The sequence below is a fragment of the Lutra lutra genome, chromosome 17 (genome assembly GCF_902655055.1).
Source record: "Lutra lutra chromosome 17, mLutLut1.2, whole genome shotgun sequence".
In the NCBI taxonomy this organism is placed as follows: domain Eukaryota; kingdom Metazoa; phylum Chordata; class Mammalia; order Carnivora; family Mustelidae; genus Lutra; species Lutra lutra.
Genome location: NC_062294.1, coordinates 37947695 through 37965040, shown reverse-complemented (window position 1 = coordinate 37965040; position 17346 = coordinate 37947695). Strand labels below are relative to the sequence as shown.

At 48.5% G+C, this 17346-nt stretch overlaps 1 long non-coding RNA gene across 1 annotated transcript; it reads left to right on the top strand.

Annotated features, from left to right (window-relative positions):
* The first annotated feature begins 8958 nt into the window (after positions 1 to 8958).
* Positions 8959 to 15066, top strand: LOC125089980 (uncharacterized). Its single transcript, XR_007124117.1, has 4 exons — positions 8959 to 9285; positions 10086 to 10170; positions 10843 to 10963; positions 14982 to 15066. It is a non-coding gene; the product is annotated as an uncharacterized LOC125089980 (long non-coding RNA).
* The last annotated feature ends 2280 nt before the right edge of the window (positions 15067 to 17346 follow it).

Genomic DNA, 17346 nt, shown 5'->3' with positions numbered 1-17346 from the left:
AAGAGATCACAAGTAGGCAGAGAGGGAGGTAGAGAGAGAGGGAGAGGGAAGCAGGCTCCCCACTGAGCAGAAAGCCCACGATGCAGGGCTGGATCCCAGGACCCTGAGATCATGACCTGAGCCGAAGGCAGAGGCTTAACCCACTGAGCCCCAACTCAGGTGCCCCAACATTTGCTAAAATCATATAAAGTTTTAAAGTACAGGCCTAAGTAAAATTAGAGATGTTAAAGACCTGATATAGGCAAAATGTGGAAAATGGTTTTTCTGGACAGGCAAAGAGGAAACAACTGTTTACATTTTCTTCCTAACAGCAGATTAATTTAAGAAAACTCTTTTTGAATGGAGACAATTTTAATCTTATACCAATATACCTTTAAACCCATTCATTTCAATCTTAGTCTGACCTGACCACACCTAAAACCCTTTTTCTGAAGATTTCCCTTCACAAACCTTCTACTAACTTTCTTTTACATTTAGATTTTGTCCCAAGCCATTTCTTTCCAAAAAAACCACCTCATTTAGAACAAAATTACCTTTTATCTTAAACAAAATGCATTCCCATTCCTTATCTTTCTATATACAGAGTTGTTTCCCTTATTTCCATCAGTCTTAGTTAGAATTTTGTACTCTTAGAAATACCTAAGTCTCTCTAGTCAGTTAAGTATTAATCAATTGTAAACTGTTACAGCAGAATTCTTCATGAATCAGTTAAGCACAAAACATGTTTACCAACAGATTTAAATATACTTAGTTTCTTTACAGTAAGTCAAAAACACAAACCTATGTCTAGTAATTAATGACTTAGCATTTCATCCTATTTTAAAGACCTAGATGTCCAATGAAATTAATTCCATTTATCATCCAAGCAAAACTTTATAACTTTCAGGTTACCAATGACACTGAAACCTCTCTCAACAATTACCCATGAAAACTTTGAGACAGACAATGAACCATCAATTTAGTCATCTTTTCGCTAACAAGCCAACAGAGGTAACATGAGGTTATTTGACCTTCAGTAAATCTTCATAGAATAAAAGTTTCACATTTACTGCTGTAGCTTCAAAGACATGTCTATCTTAATTAAACCAAACTTAACTTAGTTTAAATACTGATTTATTTCCACCTGGGCCCACCCCATTTTCAGTGTTTACCTGAGACATGTGTGGGGAAATCTGGAGTGGGGGGTGTTAGGTCCAGGGGGTGCTCTTCTTGCTTCTTGACAGCGAAGAGAGAAGGAGCCGTGGTGCATGGTCTAGAGGCTGGTCACGCAGGCTGCACACACATTGGTGCAGAAACAGGAGAAGGGGAGACAGAAGAACAAAGTGCCACCAGGAGGCAGAGAAAGGATTCCCGGTTTTAGAGCTCATCAGCCCCAACAGAGGAGCAGACGCCATGCTTTCCTGCCAACAAGGGGGGCAGGGTCAGGCAGTCCACGTTGGGCCGGAAAAGACAGGGAATTTCTCTGAAAAACAAAAGGGAGTTTTGGCAGCTGCTTGGGAGTATTCCTTCAAGTCTCCGTCTCGAGTTAGACTAACCCCAGTTGGCTCCAGTTATTCCCATTAACATGGGAAATGAGTGAGGGAGAAACCCCACATCTATTAGGAAGAACAGAGAGAGATGAAGTCAGAGTCCCCTTTGCTAGGAATGGCCTGTGTATCCTCCAGCAACCTGGGTTTACTAGTTGAAGGCTCATTTATGTAATTATCATCCAATATGTCAGGAGGGAGTTTACTAGCTGACTCATTCAGGCAAACACATTCTGCAAAAGGCCCTTAGGTCAGGGTCCTGGTGTAGAGCAATGAAGGCCTAGGTATGAGCAATGAATTATCCTAGGAACATTTGCCCTATTTTCTGCAGAGATCATCTAATGGATAGATCCCACTGAGGCCATGCAGTGTTACAGGAGCTCAGTCCTTTCCTAAGTTTTGCAATCCAAATTATTTCCAGTGGGTTAAACGGCACCTCAAGGTAGAGTCCTTGGGAACTGAAGAAGCCTACTGAGGCCATGCTCCCAGAAAAGTAAAGAAGTTCCATTACCAAATCTCCCTGACTCCTGGGTGGCGTCCCACACAGGATATGTCAGAGGTTCCCTGTGTCAAAAGTGACCTGAGGTGTGATGAGGGAGCAGAAGGCTGGCTGAGGACAAAGCAAAAGGCTGACACCTCACAATCTCCCCCTCACCCCCCACAACTCCTGGGTGGGACAAATGTGACATTCTTTAGGAATCTCCCAACTATCTTGATGTTATTGGCTTGCTCAAAGCGAAAGACAACCTTGATCAATGCAGCAAGACCTTGGGTATCTGGTACCTTGTAGGCCCTCTTTAGCATATGAAAGTTCTGTTGAAACCTCCCTTTCCCTTACCTTCCCCCAACCACATGGTACATAACCTGCCACCCTCACAACCCAGGGCAGCAGCTCTTCCTGCTCACAGGTCCTGTTCCCATACTTTAAAAAACTACCATTTTGCACCAAAGATGTCTCAAGAATTCATTCTTAATCATCAGCTCTGGACCTCACCCCACTGAACCTCACCTAGATTCTAGAACTTCCTCATGCGTCCCTCAACAAGACATCACTAATGATCACAATCCTGCCTTCCCTGGGATGGCATTCCTGCCGTAAAAGGCCCTGGAGGGGTGCTGGCCCCCCTACCCTTCCCCATCACGTCCTAGGTTACCAATGGGTGTCTGGTGAATGGACCAAAATACTGTGCTGTGCCATGCCATCGTCTGTCCTGAAGACTGCATACTGTTTTGCTTTTTTAAACCCATGGAAATACTAGAAAAGTTTGGCAAGGGGAAATTACCCAATTTCGTAGCTTGAAGTAGTTTGTAAAAGACACTGACAAGAAACAGAAAAGACTGAAATCCATCATGGTCTATGCAACATTCCAACACATGTGGTCCGTACAACCAAATTCCATAGGAAATGGTCTCGGGTTGCATTTTAATTCAATTGGGTACTGGTTTTGGCCGCTCCCAGGGGAGGTCCCGCAGCCAGAAGTGGCTAGACCAGGGATATGGAGGGGATCACATTAGATCAATCAGGAGAAAACCTCACACAGGAGTCTTTAGATTGGCAGCCTTCCTGGTGACTTAGGTGGCTGTCCCTTGCCCAAGACAGACAACTTTGTATAAGAACAGGAATAAAGAGAGGCCATTAAGTTTCTAGGTCTTATTACCATTCCGGCCAGGGTACTACCTTCCAAAAGGAAAATGCTCTCCTCCCCGCAGAATAGCCATGCGCTAGAGGATTACAGCCTGAGCAGTCAACATGCAAGTGTTCCAATTAAGACCACGTTCCTTGAAAAGTCCCTGAAATGAGAGTAAAGGAAGAGGAGAGAAAGTACTCCAATTTTGCACTGGAGCTCAGAGTCCAGATGTAAAGACTCACAGCCCCATGTTCGGGTGCCAAATGATGAAGTTCTAGAATATAGGTGAGGTTCGGTGGGGTGAGGTCTGGAGTTGATGACCAAGAAAGAATTCTTGAGACATCTTTGGTGCAAAATGGTGGTTTTAAAGCATGAGGATAGGAGCGGTGAGCAGGAAGAGCTGCTGCCCTGGGTGGTGAGTGGTGGCAGGTTCTGTACCATGGGGGTGGGGAGAAGTAAGGGAAAGGGAGGCTTCAATAGAACTTTCATATGCTAAAGAGGACCTACAAGATGCCTGAGGCCTTGAAGCCTTGCTAATGGTCAAGGTCATTTTTCCCTCTAGCAAGGTATTAATATTAAGATAGTTGGGAGACTCCTAAAGAATGTCACAATATGTCCCACCCAGTAGTGGGGGTGGGGGAAGTTTGGAGGCTGTCAACTTTGCTTTGTCCTCAGACAGCCTTCTGTTCCCTCATCAAGACATACGAATATGGGGCCATGAACAGCATAAGGAGCTCGCAAACAATGGCCAACCTTTTCCTGAGTAGCTGAATTAACTGTGCCCTCCTCTGAAAACGAGGAACAAATGTCCTCGCCATGTTGCAAAAAACATTCCAATTACAAAGTGTGGACCCAACAGCCTCGAGCCTCACACATAGATTTCAACATATGTACAAAAAGCTCTCTTGGGGTGCCTGGGTGGCTCAGTGGTTTGGGCCTCTGCCTTCAGCTCAGGTCATGATCTCGGGGTCCTGGAATCGAGCCCCACATCAGGCTCTCTGCTCAGTGGGGAGCCTGCTTCTCCCTCTCTCTCTGCCTGCCTCTCTGCCTACTTTTGATCTCTGTCTGTCAAATAAATAAATAAAATCTTTAAAAAAAAAAAAAAAGCTCTCTTGCCTTGGAGCTGAGCTGTCCCATAATTTATTACTCCCGACTAAACTCTCTCCCCACAATAAAAACTTACTGCACGTGCAGGGGGGATGTCCCTCACCTCTTCACTTTTCACTTTAAAGGCATCTTCTCATTCTCAGGTCCCTGTTTGGGGGCACCACTTGTCCTGGACCAGAGGAAGAAGTCCCAGGGAAGACCAACAGAGATCGGTGAGGAATTAAGAAAAACAAGAGACAAAAAGCTGGGATCGGGAGGTGTCCGTGGGCTGATGACCCAGTGGAGCCCCAACATGCATGAGAAACTTATTTTATAGTTCAATAACAAGAATGTTTATCAAGGTGCTCGAGGTCAGAGGACCACAAGTCCCATATGATCACCTTGCCTCAAAATAAGAGTTTTCTCAAGCATATTTACAGAGGAGCTCGAGGACTGTGTCAGCGTCACTCAGAGCACTCATATGAGCCCAATCAGGTAGTGAGTGAACCGCAGGGATTTCGGGAACCAGCCCTTGGCAAAACTCCCTTGACGGCAAGGATCCTGTCTGCTTGCAGTTAGTTCCCCACATGAATGCATGACCCAGATGGAACCTGACAATCCCCTGTTGTCAGAGGCCTCTCAGCTTTACCCTCTTCAAGAAAGTAGGTGTGAATAAACCATTCTGAAGATTATCTTTAATGCAACATTTATTTCATCCATCTTAAGTGTTTTTCAAAGGACAGTGTTTCTCTTCTTGTGTTTCTGGTTTTCTCCTTTGGCCTGGTCAGAGCCTCCTGGGGACACCCGCGATGGAAAACGGGTCTACACTGCCCGCAAACGTGACAAGGAGGTGCAGACTTGGAACGACATGCATGGGCACACACAAGCACAGGAAGGAGTAAATATTGATACAGCAGAGGCAAGTGGGGGGAGGGGAAGCCACGCTGTTCAGTGGTTGCACAGAGTGCAGGATTCCTCTCAGTTTCAAATCTGATACTTCAGCAATCCAAAACCCAACACCCCTTTAAAAAAAATCCAGCAGTCCCAAACCTCTCAGGGGCTCCTCCTTTAAAATTAATCCTCCTAACCATTGCATTAGAAATCTTTCCTAATGTCCACGTCTCCGCGGCTTGTGGACTCAGCCTCAGGTGTGTCACTGATAAAGCAAGCAGCGCGCAGAATCGCCGGAAGCGAGCCAACTTGAAGTCGAGTTCATGACCCGGCCATGAAAAGTAAGACAACCACTATTTATTTATTTATTTATTTATTTGTTTATTTATTTATTTTCTTTTCTTTCTTTCCTTCTTTCTTTTCTTTACTTGTTTGCCCAACTTTCCGTTTTGAATATTTTCAAAGGAGAAGGTTGTACGGAACAATGACGGACATCTGTTAAGTCAGAGTTCAGCAAACTCCTGCCTCCAGCCTGTTTTTGCATGATCCGTGAGCTAACAATAGCTTTTATATTTTTTTTTTTTTTTTTTTTTTTTGACAGACAGAGATCACAAGTAGGCAGAGAGGCAGGCAGAGAGAGAGGAAGGGAAGCAGGCTCCCTGCTGAGCAGAGAGCCCGATGCGGGACTCGATCCCAGGACCCCGAGATCATGACCTGAGCCGAAGGCAGCGGCTTAACCCACTGAGCCACCCAGGCGCCCCAATAGCTTTTATATTTTTAAGTGGCTGGAAAAAAAAATGAAAAGGTGTATAAAGCTTCATAACACACGAACCAGATCGGACAGTCAGACGTCAGCATCACTGAGTGAAGCTCGCTTATGGGCGGGCACCCATCTGGGGCTGCTCTCTGTATTGTTGCCAGGGGCCTGGGCACACAGACACCAACTGTTGACTATTTGAGCCTTTACAGAAAGTCTGCCAACCCCTGACCTAGCGTCAGCACCTGTTTCTACTTTGCCCCATGTGTTTTCCCTTCCTCTTGCTGCAACATTTGTGCTGGTCCAGATCCTTCGCCCTAAATACTTGGTGTCTGCCTCACTTTCTCAAGCCCAGTGTGGGGAATGACAGGTCTAGGCTGAGGAGACATAAGATAATATGAAGTATTTAGCTCATAGCACTAGGCACTTAGACAAAACTTAACAAAAAGATCCAATATAAATTTCTGGCATTGCCCACCGAGCTGATTGCCAGAACTCCTAACCTGAAAATTGTGAGACTTGAAGTTTGTCCTGAAAGCCTGGTTCCCGAACTCCGGAATCCAGCTTTCCCTCAGAAAGGGTTTCTTTCCCCAGGAGAAAAAAAAAAAAAAAAGCCTCGGGGAGCGCTCATTTTTCCACACCTTGTGGCTTGGCTAAGTCAACTTCTGCCTTTCCCTGAGTCACAAGTTTTTCCTCTTATTTAGAGGAGCAGGCCCTCCGCCCAGGTCTTCTTCACCCACAGCTGGTCCTTGCTGGGAAGGGGTGGACAGCTTAGTGAGCAGAGTCTCTGCTGTATCCATTCAGAGGCACAGAACGTTAGCTTTAGAACCAGGGACAGAGGAGGAGACTGAGGCCCCAGTGGGTCCTGGACCAGCAGTGAGACAAGGCTAGTTGGGGTCTCCAACCTCAGACCAACAGGTGTGCCTACTCCCTCCGGTTTCCCAGACGCATGGAGAGGCCTCCCTTTCTCTGACACCTGCTGCGTGCCATGTGTTATGATAGGTGGCAAGGTGCTGTCTCTAACCGGATCGCCCTTCCTTCAAAGGCTTTCCGGCTCCCTTCTGTGGCCTCACCCTAGTCAGGGCCTACCTTCCCCACGAAGCCCCTCTTGCTAGGGAGGTGGGGGACCTGGTCCTGAAGCAGTCACGGAACATGGCCTTGAAGGCTCAGCACAGTGTCCCCCTCCAGGATCTACCCCCAGCAATAAGCTGTGTGTACACGTGAGATGGCATTTCCCAGTGTCTCAGTGTCCCAACTGACCTGCCTGGTTCTATGTCAGCCTATGAGATGGTTGGGCCTGGTGTCCTTCTCCTCCGATGGTATAGAGGCCTGGCTGTCCCATCAGTGCAGCTGCTTAGTCGACTGGAAGCACATCGACGTAACATGGGGCAAGAGGGAAGCCACAGAGTGAGGTGGGACTGTGGTGAATGGGGGGGGTCAAGTGCCCAATCGGACGGGGACAGTTCCACGAGCAGATGGGGGACCGTGTTTTCAAATCCTCTGATTTACGAGAAGGTGGAGATCCTGAATTTTATGGGAAAGCTCGCAATGTGAAAGTTGACAATGCATTTTATATGTGTTTACTTCTCTGAGGCCATAAGTTCAGTAAGCACTGGCTGTGCTGCTGCGGAGCTAACAGCTGAAGGTGGTGGAGGGGGGCTCTCCAAGGCCATAATTGGTGGCCCTTTCACTGGTCTACCACCTCCACCCCTCTTCTTTCTGCGGGCCTCTCCCTCCCTTCTCCTTCCTTTTCTCATCCCCTTCCCTTCTTCGCCCATATCCTGGGCTGGGAGAGGCCCTTCCCCAACTCACACCACCCAGGAGGGCAGGTCACCCCTGCTCAGCACGGACCTCCTTGCTGCAGCCTCTAGGTGGTATTAGCTCTTGCTCCTGCTGTCGTGGTCCTGGCCAGCAGACACTGCACTGGCCAAAGCCGGCTCCTCTCCAAAGTGCCCAGGTCTGCCCTATTTGGCAAGACAAACTGCATCTGGGGGACAGACAGTGACCACGTTTCTACTAAGTGCCTAGCTCAGTTCTGAGCACTGGAGATAAAGGAAAAAGATCAATATAGTCCAGTCCGTGGGGCTCACTGCCTAGGTGAGGGAGACAAGCCAAGAACACGTAAACAAGTCACTGAATAAGATGACTTCAGGCTGGAGAAATACTTTATAAAATAATAAAACTGGGTGTGGTAGTTGAGGGTGGTGGGCTGGAGGTAGGGAGTTGCTTTGGGTGGTCAGGAAAGCCTGTGAGGACATGGCAGTTTGAGCTGAGGCTTGAATGCCAAAAATGCAGTCATGGGAAGATCTGGAGGCAAGGGATGTGCAAAGGCCCAGAGGTGGGAACAACCTTGGGGTTTTGAGGGACAGGAAGAAGCCAGTGTGAGATGAGGTGCTGGGAGGGGACCAGTGGGAGGCTGGGACAGGCCTCCTGGAGTGGTGAGGCCTGGAATTTCATTCCAGTGTCCCAACAGGCAGGGGAGGGTCTGGGTGGGGCAGCAGCGTCAGGTGCTAGGAATGCTGGAGGGCGTGATGAGTGCCTGCAGTCCGCTAAACTGGGCTCTCCTTCAATGCAGGTTTGCAAGTTTCCTCTATAAGTTTAAAATATAAAAAGCATTAAGTGCTGCTGATTTTAAAGTTTATGATTATTAGTTTCTCGGTTGCGGAGAGGAGATGACTGTGCCAGGGAGCAGCAAGGAGGCCCTAACCCTTAGGAGTCCGGCAAAGAGGGTCTCCAGCGACCTGCGAGCAAGCAGGGTGAGGAGCTGTGGAGGGCGCTGGGGGAAATTGTGCAGGTGCTGGGGGAGTCAGACCGGAGAACCAGCCCCGGGAGGTCCTGAAAAGTCACTCTGACCTGGTCCTTCCCAAGGAGGCTGCTCACCGAGGGCCAATTCTAACTCGGGGTGGGGGGGCTTCTGCCTGCCTACAGTTCCTGGGCACTCGCGCATCAAGAGTCAGGAGTCCAGGTTCCGCCCCCACCTGCGTGGGGGCTCCAATTAGCGGAGCCGTCGCAAGGGGCGTGTCAGGTGAGAGTGAGACCGTGGATGCGCCGGTGGGGCGGAGGGCGCCCAGACCTCTACTCAGGAATGAGGTGGTCAAGAGCCAACTGGACGAGGGGTGGGGGCGCAGGCAAGCAGGGACCCAGCGGAGGAGGTAAGGACCCCGGGCGGGGCAGGGACGTGTGAGGCAGCTGCTTACCTGCCGGCCCCCTCCAGGCGCGCCCTGGACTGCCCTGTGGAGGTGGCTCCGGGGCTCCAGAGGGACACACAGGCAGCAGCAAGAGCCACCTCGGGCTCTGACCCCGAGCAGAGGAGCGGAGAAGGGCGCTTACTGCTGGTTGGGGGTGCAGGAGTCGAGGTGGAGCTGCAGGGGCTCCAGGGAGAGCGGGGTGAGCACAGGTAAGGGAGGTCGGGGGGTCAAAGCTGGTTTCCCAGACATTCTAGACATGTGAGCTGAGGAGGTCCTGAGGCGCCGACGGGTGCTGCCCCCTGGGCGGCAGAGATCTCTCCACCTCCTTTTCGGCCTCACTCCTTGGTCCCAGTTTTCCGGGTCTGCGCGAGTGAGCAGAGTAAGCTGCCCCAGTGGAACGGGGAGATGGGGGGAGGTTGGCAGTGAGGTAGGAAAGACATTAGTAGGGTTCGGGGCAGAGGGCCAAGAAAAACTTCTTGAGACATCTTTGGTGCAAAAAGGCAAGTTTATTAAAGCACAGAGACAGGACCCCCTAGGCAGAAAGCTGCACCAGGGTCATGAGGAGTGACCCATTATATACCCTCAAGTTGGGAGGGGGTTAGGGATAGTATGAGTTTCTAAGGAATTTTGGAAGCAAAGTTTCCAGGACCTTGAGAGGTCTAGCTATTGCTGGGAAAGTATCATTTATTACTATCTAATAAAACCTTAGTCATGAGACCCTTCAGATGTATATCGGTGGTTCATATGCTTGGGGGATGATTGCCAACACGGAGTTTGGGAGGTTTATGATAAAGGAAGTTTTCAAAGGAATTGTTATATGTTAAAGTAGATTTATAGGATCCTGGAGTGGGGAGTGGGTTCAGTCTAGGATTGCCTTTTGCCCTTATTAACATGGAAGAAGTTGAGTTCCTGAAGGAATGTCCCTCTGCCTGTTTCAAGGACTTTTCAATAGGCTATAGGTAGTAAGGAAATTTAATAATTTTTCCTCTGCCTTTGTTTCCCACATCAGCAGTGCTTCCCAGGTAGCTTTGGTCCTCTCTGTCCTCTCACTGTAGAACAGCCTGGCCCCAGTAGCATTGCAGTTTGTGATTTTGGTAGGTGTTGACAACGGAAGTGGCTGGGCTTCATCTTCCATTTCACAGAGGAAGGCCCTAAGGCAGGCCCATAGAGATGGCTGTTCCTTCCCAGCCTGGAATCAGCTGGAATCTCCTTTCCTTTCTCTCTCCCTGAACAGTGAAGGGTTAAGGAGGAGTGTCTTCAGTTTAGGAGTTAAGGAGTGGTGTCTTCAGCCTCCTTTACATGGGGAGAACAGGAAGGTTCCAAAGGTTCCAGAAATTTCCAAATTTCAGAGGCACTCTGAGCCTCCTTCTCCACAGTGCAAGGAAAATACTTGTTTACAATTTGCACAAAGCTATTACCTTACCCCAGAGGGTGAAAAGCCAGTAGGGAAGGAAGGATCATTGCTGGGGTCATTCTGGGCACAGAGTTTCCACTTAGTACTGGGCTGTTCCTGGGCACATAATTTCCACTGGGGTCTGTGTGGCCCGAGAGATGACTCTTGACTTTGGCCTGTGTCCCTGCCCATGACAGTCCTCAGGGCTGCCGAAACAGGAGAGAAAGGCAGCCCAGCTGAGCTAAGGGACCTCCCCTGGCCACCCCCTGGGGATCCCTGAGTTGGGATGGCGGGGGCAGGGGACCAGGTGTTTGGAGAGGGACCCTGCCCTCTGGACTTGAGGATTTCTATCTCTGTCTTTGGTCAAGAGCAGCCTTCTTGGAGCTGGGCTCCTGCATCACTGTGACCATTTCCATGGATGTCTTTGGTGGACGAAGCTCTCCCTTCCATCAGGTGCATGACAGGGCCGGTACTGCTGGGTCCAAGGGACACAGGTACATGTGGCTTTAGCAGATGCTGCCCGAGAGCTCCCTGCAGGAGTTAGACCAGGTTGCACCCCCTCAGCAGAGGAGGCTGCAGGTGCTCCATGTCCTCAGCAGCACCAGGCACTGACGGGCTCTCTCACTGCAGTGACTCTGGAGGGTCGCTTGGAATAAGGGCTCAGACACCAGCCTGACTTCAGAGCTCCCCTCACTGGGCTGGCGGGAGGCAGCCTTTCCTTCAGCGCCGGGAGAGGCAGGGACTGGGGTGGTGCAGGTGTTCGGCCCACCCGCATGCAGGTGAGATGGATGACAAAATCCGAGAAAACCTGTCTGCCACCTTATTTTCTTCCCTCCTTCCACGAGAGTTTACTGAGCACCTACAGCACTGGTGCCACGGCTGTGAAGCAAACAGACAAAAATCCCTCCCCTCATGGAGCTCGCATTAGTGAAGAGAGACAGACCACAAACACAACTGAATGGGTGGTATACGCTCTCACGTCTGTGGGGTCTTTCCCAGCACGAGGAAGCTGTCCAATCCAGAGGGGCGCACTGTGGAAATGCTCTCGCCTGCCCCTTGTTAGCTCTGCTCCCTTGATGTGCCTTTATCCACTTGCTTTCTGAAAAGGTGATCTCAACACTCTTCTTGATGTAGGTCCTCTCGGTGGCGGTGGGCGGGAATAAGTATATAATGGAGGATGTTACAAGGACTGAGTCTACAGATAACAATGCAGAGAGGGGGACAGTGGGAGCTGGGTGGCTACAATCTCAGATCGAGTAGCCAGGCAAGGTGTCACTGAAAATGTGAACTTGAGTCAAGACCTGAAGGAAATGAGGCAGATATCTGGGAGAAGAACATCCAAGGCAGAGGAAGCAACAAGTACAAATGTCCTGTGGTGGGGATGTCCCGTGCCTGGTGATGGAGCTGGGAGAGGCCAGTGTGGCTGACAGAACAAGAGAGGGAGAGAACAGCTGGAGATGACTGAGAAGGAAGGGAGATGAAGCGGGGCCTGGCTGGTTGTAGTGGTTGTTTGTTGTGATCTTTGAGTGGGAGTGTGGGTATCAGGAGCTCAGTTTCCAGTTATAAAGTTGGAGACCAAATGAGCTGTTATGGGGGAGGGAATAGAGCCAGGAAGGGTCTGAGCTGACTAGCACTGTGTGAAACTAGAGCCCCACAGGAGGCAGTGGAGACTTGAGCAGCAGAGGTGGAGAAGGAGGAACAGCCAGCCAGGGGGAGGAGGGCTGGGGCAGTGCAGCAGCAGCAGTGAGCATAGGGGAGCAGCCTGCCAGACGCTGCCCAGGGGGTGGTCAGGTGGCAGGAGGACTAAGAGCCAGCTTGTGTTCAGTAACTTGATGCCACTTGCAGTGGTTACCTACAAGGTGGCCACCATGATTGGAGACCATTTAGTGGGGTGGTGGAAACAGGGACCTGCCAGAAAGCACCCAGAGAATGGGAGCCAAACTGGCGAAGTCATCTGAGGAATTTCACTGCAAGGGGAAAGAGAGAAATGGAGCAGTGGCTAGAGATGGGAAAGTTGTTTTTCTTTTTTAAAGGAATTTATTTATTTGAGAAAGAGTGAGAGAGAGGAAGAGAAAGGGCAGGGGGAGGGCCATTCAGTGATTGCTAGTGTATTCATAAGTCTGTGCACCCATCCTACTGTCAAATTCCAGGGGATTTTCACCACCCCACAGAGAAACCCCACTGCCCATTCTCCCCTCCCCCAGCCCCTGACTACCCTCCATCTGCCATTAGTCTATTGGTTTGCTTATTCTGACATCTCATGTGAATGGAATCATTTGTGGTCCTTTGTGACTGGCTTCTTCCCTTTAGCATCTTTCCAAGTTCCTCTTATGTTGTACCATGTATCCATATATAATTCTTTTTTTAGCTAAATAATTTCCCCTTGCATCTTGTATACAATGTATAGACCATATCTTATTTATCCATTCATCAGATGATGGGCATTGAAGTTGCAAACACTTTTTTGGCTGTTAAAAATCCTGCTAATGGATATCCATATACAAGGTTTTGTATGGACATGTTTTCAGTCCTCTGCAGCATATACTTAGGACTGGAATTACTCGATATTATGGTAACTCTATGCTTAATATTTCGAGGAACTGCCGAACTGTTTTCCAAAGTAGCTGCCCCATTTTATGTTCCCACAAGCAAAGTATAAATGTTCCAATTTCTTCCCAACCTCAGCAGCACTTGTCATTGCCTTTTTTATTCTAGCTGTCAGAGTAGGGGAGAAGCAGCGTCTCACTGTGGTTTTGATGACTAATAATGTTGAGGACCTTCTCATGTGCTTATTGGCCATCTGAATATCATTTTTGGAAAAATGTCTATGCAAATCTTTTCCCCATTTTTGAACTGGATTGTTTGTCTCTTTATTGTTGAGCTATGAGTGTTCTTTATACAGTCTAGCTACTAGTCCTTTATCAGATACTTGATTTGTAATTTTCTCCCATCCTGCATTTTTTTTCACTTTCTTGGCAGTGTCCTTCAAAGAGCAAAAGATTTTAATCTTGATGAAGTCCCATTTATCTCTTTTTTTTGGTCCTTTGTGTTTTTCTGTCATATATAAGACACATTGTTTCATACAAAGTCAAAAAGAGTTATCCCTGTTTTCACCTCTGAAATGACATATTTTGAGTTAATTATTTATATGTTTTAAGATGGGGGTTGTCTAACTTCACTTTTTTGCATGTGGTTATACATCTATCCCAGAAACATCTGTTGTAAAAACAATTACTCACCGTGCGATTATCCCAATAACTTGTTGACATTTTTCTTGTTTTTTGTTTTTTTTTTTTTTTTTTTAAACTGTGGGAGAAATAACCCATGTGTGTGTACTGCTGGGCCACACCCTGCACGGAACTGGGAATGGTGATGAAGGGGAAGGAGGAGAATGACTGGAGCAGCAGCCTCCAGAGGGAGAGGGCTGCCCAGTGGAGGGGCTGGCATCATCAAGGTCAAGGTCAGTGTGCAGAAGCAGGAGAAGAGATGGGCACTGATGTCACAGTGAACTTTCTCTCCTTTCTGCAGTGACACAGGCACCAAGTCAGCACTGCAGAGAAGCAGAGGACGAGGGTTGGGAGCTGGAGGAAGAGGTTAGTGGGAATGGAAATAGGCTGGGAAAATGCAGGATACTTGCCAGCAACATTGCCGCCCCCTCTGAGCTTAGCGATGATGAACTGAAACAGGTGCAGTGGGAGAGAATGGAGGGATCCAAGGCCTCTGAGGGCTCTCTGTGCTGGGATGTACAAAGAAAGCTGGTTCTTAGTGGCTGCAGGTATCAGCTCTCTCCTGATGATGGTCAGGGTCATTGCAAGGAGGAGATCTTTAGTCATGCAGAGGCCAGCCTGTCTTCTCAACACAGGAAGACAATGCCATCGCCCCCAAATCTAATTAGAGAGGGTGGGGAGGGAGTCACCAGTAGTCCTCAACTCCCCCAATACCCCATCTGTCTCAGTGGGCTTGGGCTGCCACAATAAATACCAAAGACTGGGTACTTAACTAACCGTGGACTTGTACTTAACAATGGACATTTACTGTTCCCAGTGTGGAGGCTGGGAGCCCCAGAACAGGTTGCCAGCATAGTTGGATTCTGATGGGAACCCTTGCTTACAGACAGCTGTCTTCCCACTGTGTCCTCACAAAACAGAGAGAGAGTGAGTGAGGTCTCTGGTGTCTCTTCTCATAAGGGCTCTAATCCCATTTTGGGGTCCCCACCATGGCCTCATTGACCCTCATCACCTCCCAAAGGCCCCACCACCAGTAATGGTACCAGTAAATGCCATTACATGGGGGGGGTTAGGGCTTCAGCATATGAATCTGGCACGCACACAGTTCAGTCAACAGCACCATCCAACCTATTCTTGACCTCCAAGAAGCCCAGATGCTGAACTTCACAACAGAGAAGGGACAGAAAGAGGCCCCCAGATCTTACAGGGGATGTCTACATCACCGGCAACCAAGTGGAAAAGAAAAATCTTTCATCTTTACATTTCTTATCATTATATCTTACAGAGTTGTCATACCTGATATGGTAGCCACAGGCCATACGTGCGTTGACACATTGATAGTCAGAATGGAGATATGCTACAAGTGCAAAATATACACACCAGGTTTCAAAGACTTAATATTTTTAAAAAAGGAAAAGATCGCAATAATCTTTTATATCAATATGTTGGGATATGGGGTTAAATTATTAAATGAGTTTCATCTGTTTCTTCTTACTTTTAAAAATGTGGTTACTAGAAAATCTCAAATTATATATGTGGTTCACATTTGTGGCTTGTATGAGATTCTGTTGGAGAGACGCTAGAGAGAGGACCCCACATTGAAAACGGCCCCCGCATGGCAGGTCCTCCTGCCGTGGTTGATGGGCACCTGTTCTGCCGCCCGGGGATGTGCCTTACACGTGCATTTTTTTACAGCGGGGCCGTGCCTCTGAGGAGGTAGGGCCTCCGGTGTAGGCTCGTGAGAACACAGCCTTGTCGGGACACAGTCCAGGCAGCCTTGGACTGTCCCTGGGAGGCAGCCCCGGGGAGCTGGGGACCAGGCTGGTTCTTGTTTGGCTTAGGGACAGAAAAGTAACGCCCATTTTCCAACACTGGAATTGCCCCAGGAACAAGATTCCCAAACATGGAGATTGTCGGCTTCCTGCTCTGCTTCCTCCGAGCCATGGTCCTATTGCTCGGGAAGCTGGTAGGTCCCCAGCACCTGTTAGAATTGGTCTTTCTCTTTATTCCCCCCTCTCATGCATGCACGTGTGAGATTGCTGTAAGGTAAATAATGTGTGCGGAGCAGTGTTACTGAACTTCACACACCCATCCCCGTTTACTACTTATTAAAATCGACCATGATACTGCACAAAGGCAGCTTGACTCTGTCCCGGTTGCTCAGCCCTGGGCTGGCTCCCTTCTCTCCTGCTGCCGTAAACCTCAGTGCTATGACTATCTCTATCTTCTTTCCACTTGAATTATTTTGTTGTAGTGTTTCCCCCGAAGTGAAATATGTTGACTGGGAAATATATACAGTTTTATGGTTCCTGTGACTTTTTTCTTCAAATCACCCTCCCAGTGGAAGGCATCACCAGGTACGTCCTCCGGCGCCCCGTGGTTATGCGCCTGCGCTCTGTGAGGTGGCTGCCTCTGGCCCTGCCAGTTCTGGTATTGAGCATTTTTTTTTTTTTTATTTTTACCAGTTAATTGTTGTGTAACACAAGCTTCCTGGATATTATCCTGGCATTTTCTCAGTTGCAAATGAGAATGAGTACTGTCCTTCCCTTAAAATTTACACAAATTAAAGAACAGTCACCATCTCCATAGTCTAGAGAAACACTTTCAGCTCCCCTTTCCCTGTGTGGTGTAGAAAAATCCTGGCATTTCTTAGTTGTCATATGTTGATTGTTCAGAATTAGAGACATTCAGGTTTATATGCAAAAAAGGCTGCAGGAGATGTGGCTAATGCCTTATTAAAACCTCAGGAAGACCCCAGCTCTCTTCCCCAGGGAATTTCATAAAAGGTCTCCTTGGGGAGCACATGCTGGCCCTGCAGGTGACCCAGGAAGGCAGGGAGGGAAAACAGAGAGGATGCCCCTACTTGCCCTCAAGAAGGCACCTTATAATAAGTAATGGGAGGAGATCACTTCCTTCCAAACCCGATAGCCTCTGCCCCGAATTGCAACACACCCCAGTCATGTTAATTTCCAAGCCCAACATCTCAAAAATCAGAGAAATAAAAAAGTTCATGTTAACACTCATAGAATAGATGGTTTCTTTTTATAATTACTGGGTCCCCCCACCAAGGCTTCCTCCTCAGCTGCCTCCTTGCCCTGCTGGCAGCCTCCTCCTGTTTCCTGCCTATCTTGCTGCCATCGCCTGGCCAACCACAGGGGGCCAACCCACAGCCAGCCCTCTGCTCAAGCCGGGGCCACCTCACCCTCTGCTGGGAACCAGCAATGAGGGTCTGGGGGGCTTTCAATCCCACCTGGGAAGATGGCCACCAACAGGTGAACCCGGCCTTATCACACCCACTAGCAAAGAAAAACTAATCAAACCAAGATGTCTGTAATCACCCATCAAATCAATAATGTTCAAGACATTATCATCCTGGGGTGACTGGGTGGCTCAGTTGGTTAAGCGTTTACCTTTAGCTTAGTTCATGATCTCAGAGTCCCACATTAGGCTCTGCTTCTCCCGCGGCTCCTCCCCCCAACTCACGATCGATCACTCTTTCTTGCTCTCTCTCTTGCAGAAACAAATAAAATCTGTAACAAAAACATAGAAGACACTATCATCCCATTTCTTGATGAGGATGTGGTGAGATGTGTACCCCCAAACCCTGGCAAGGAGAACAAGTTATCAATAGTGACAACCTTGAATGAATT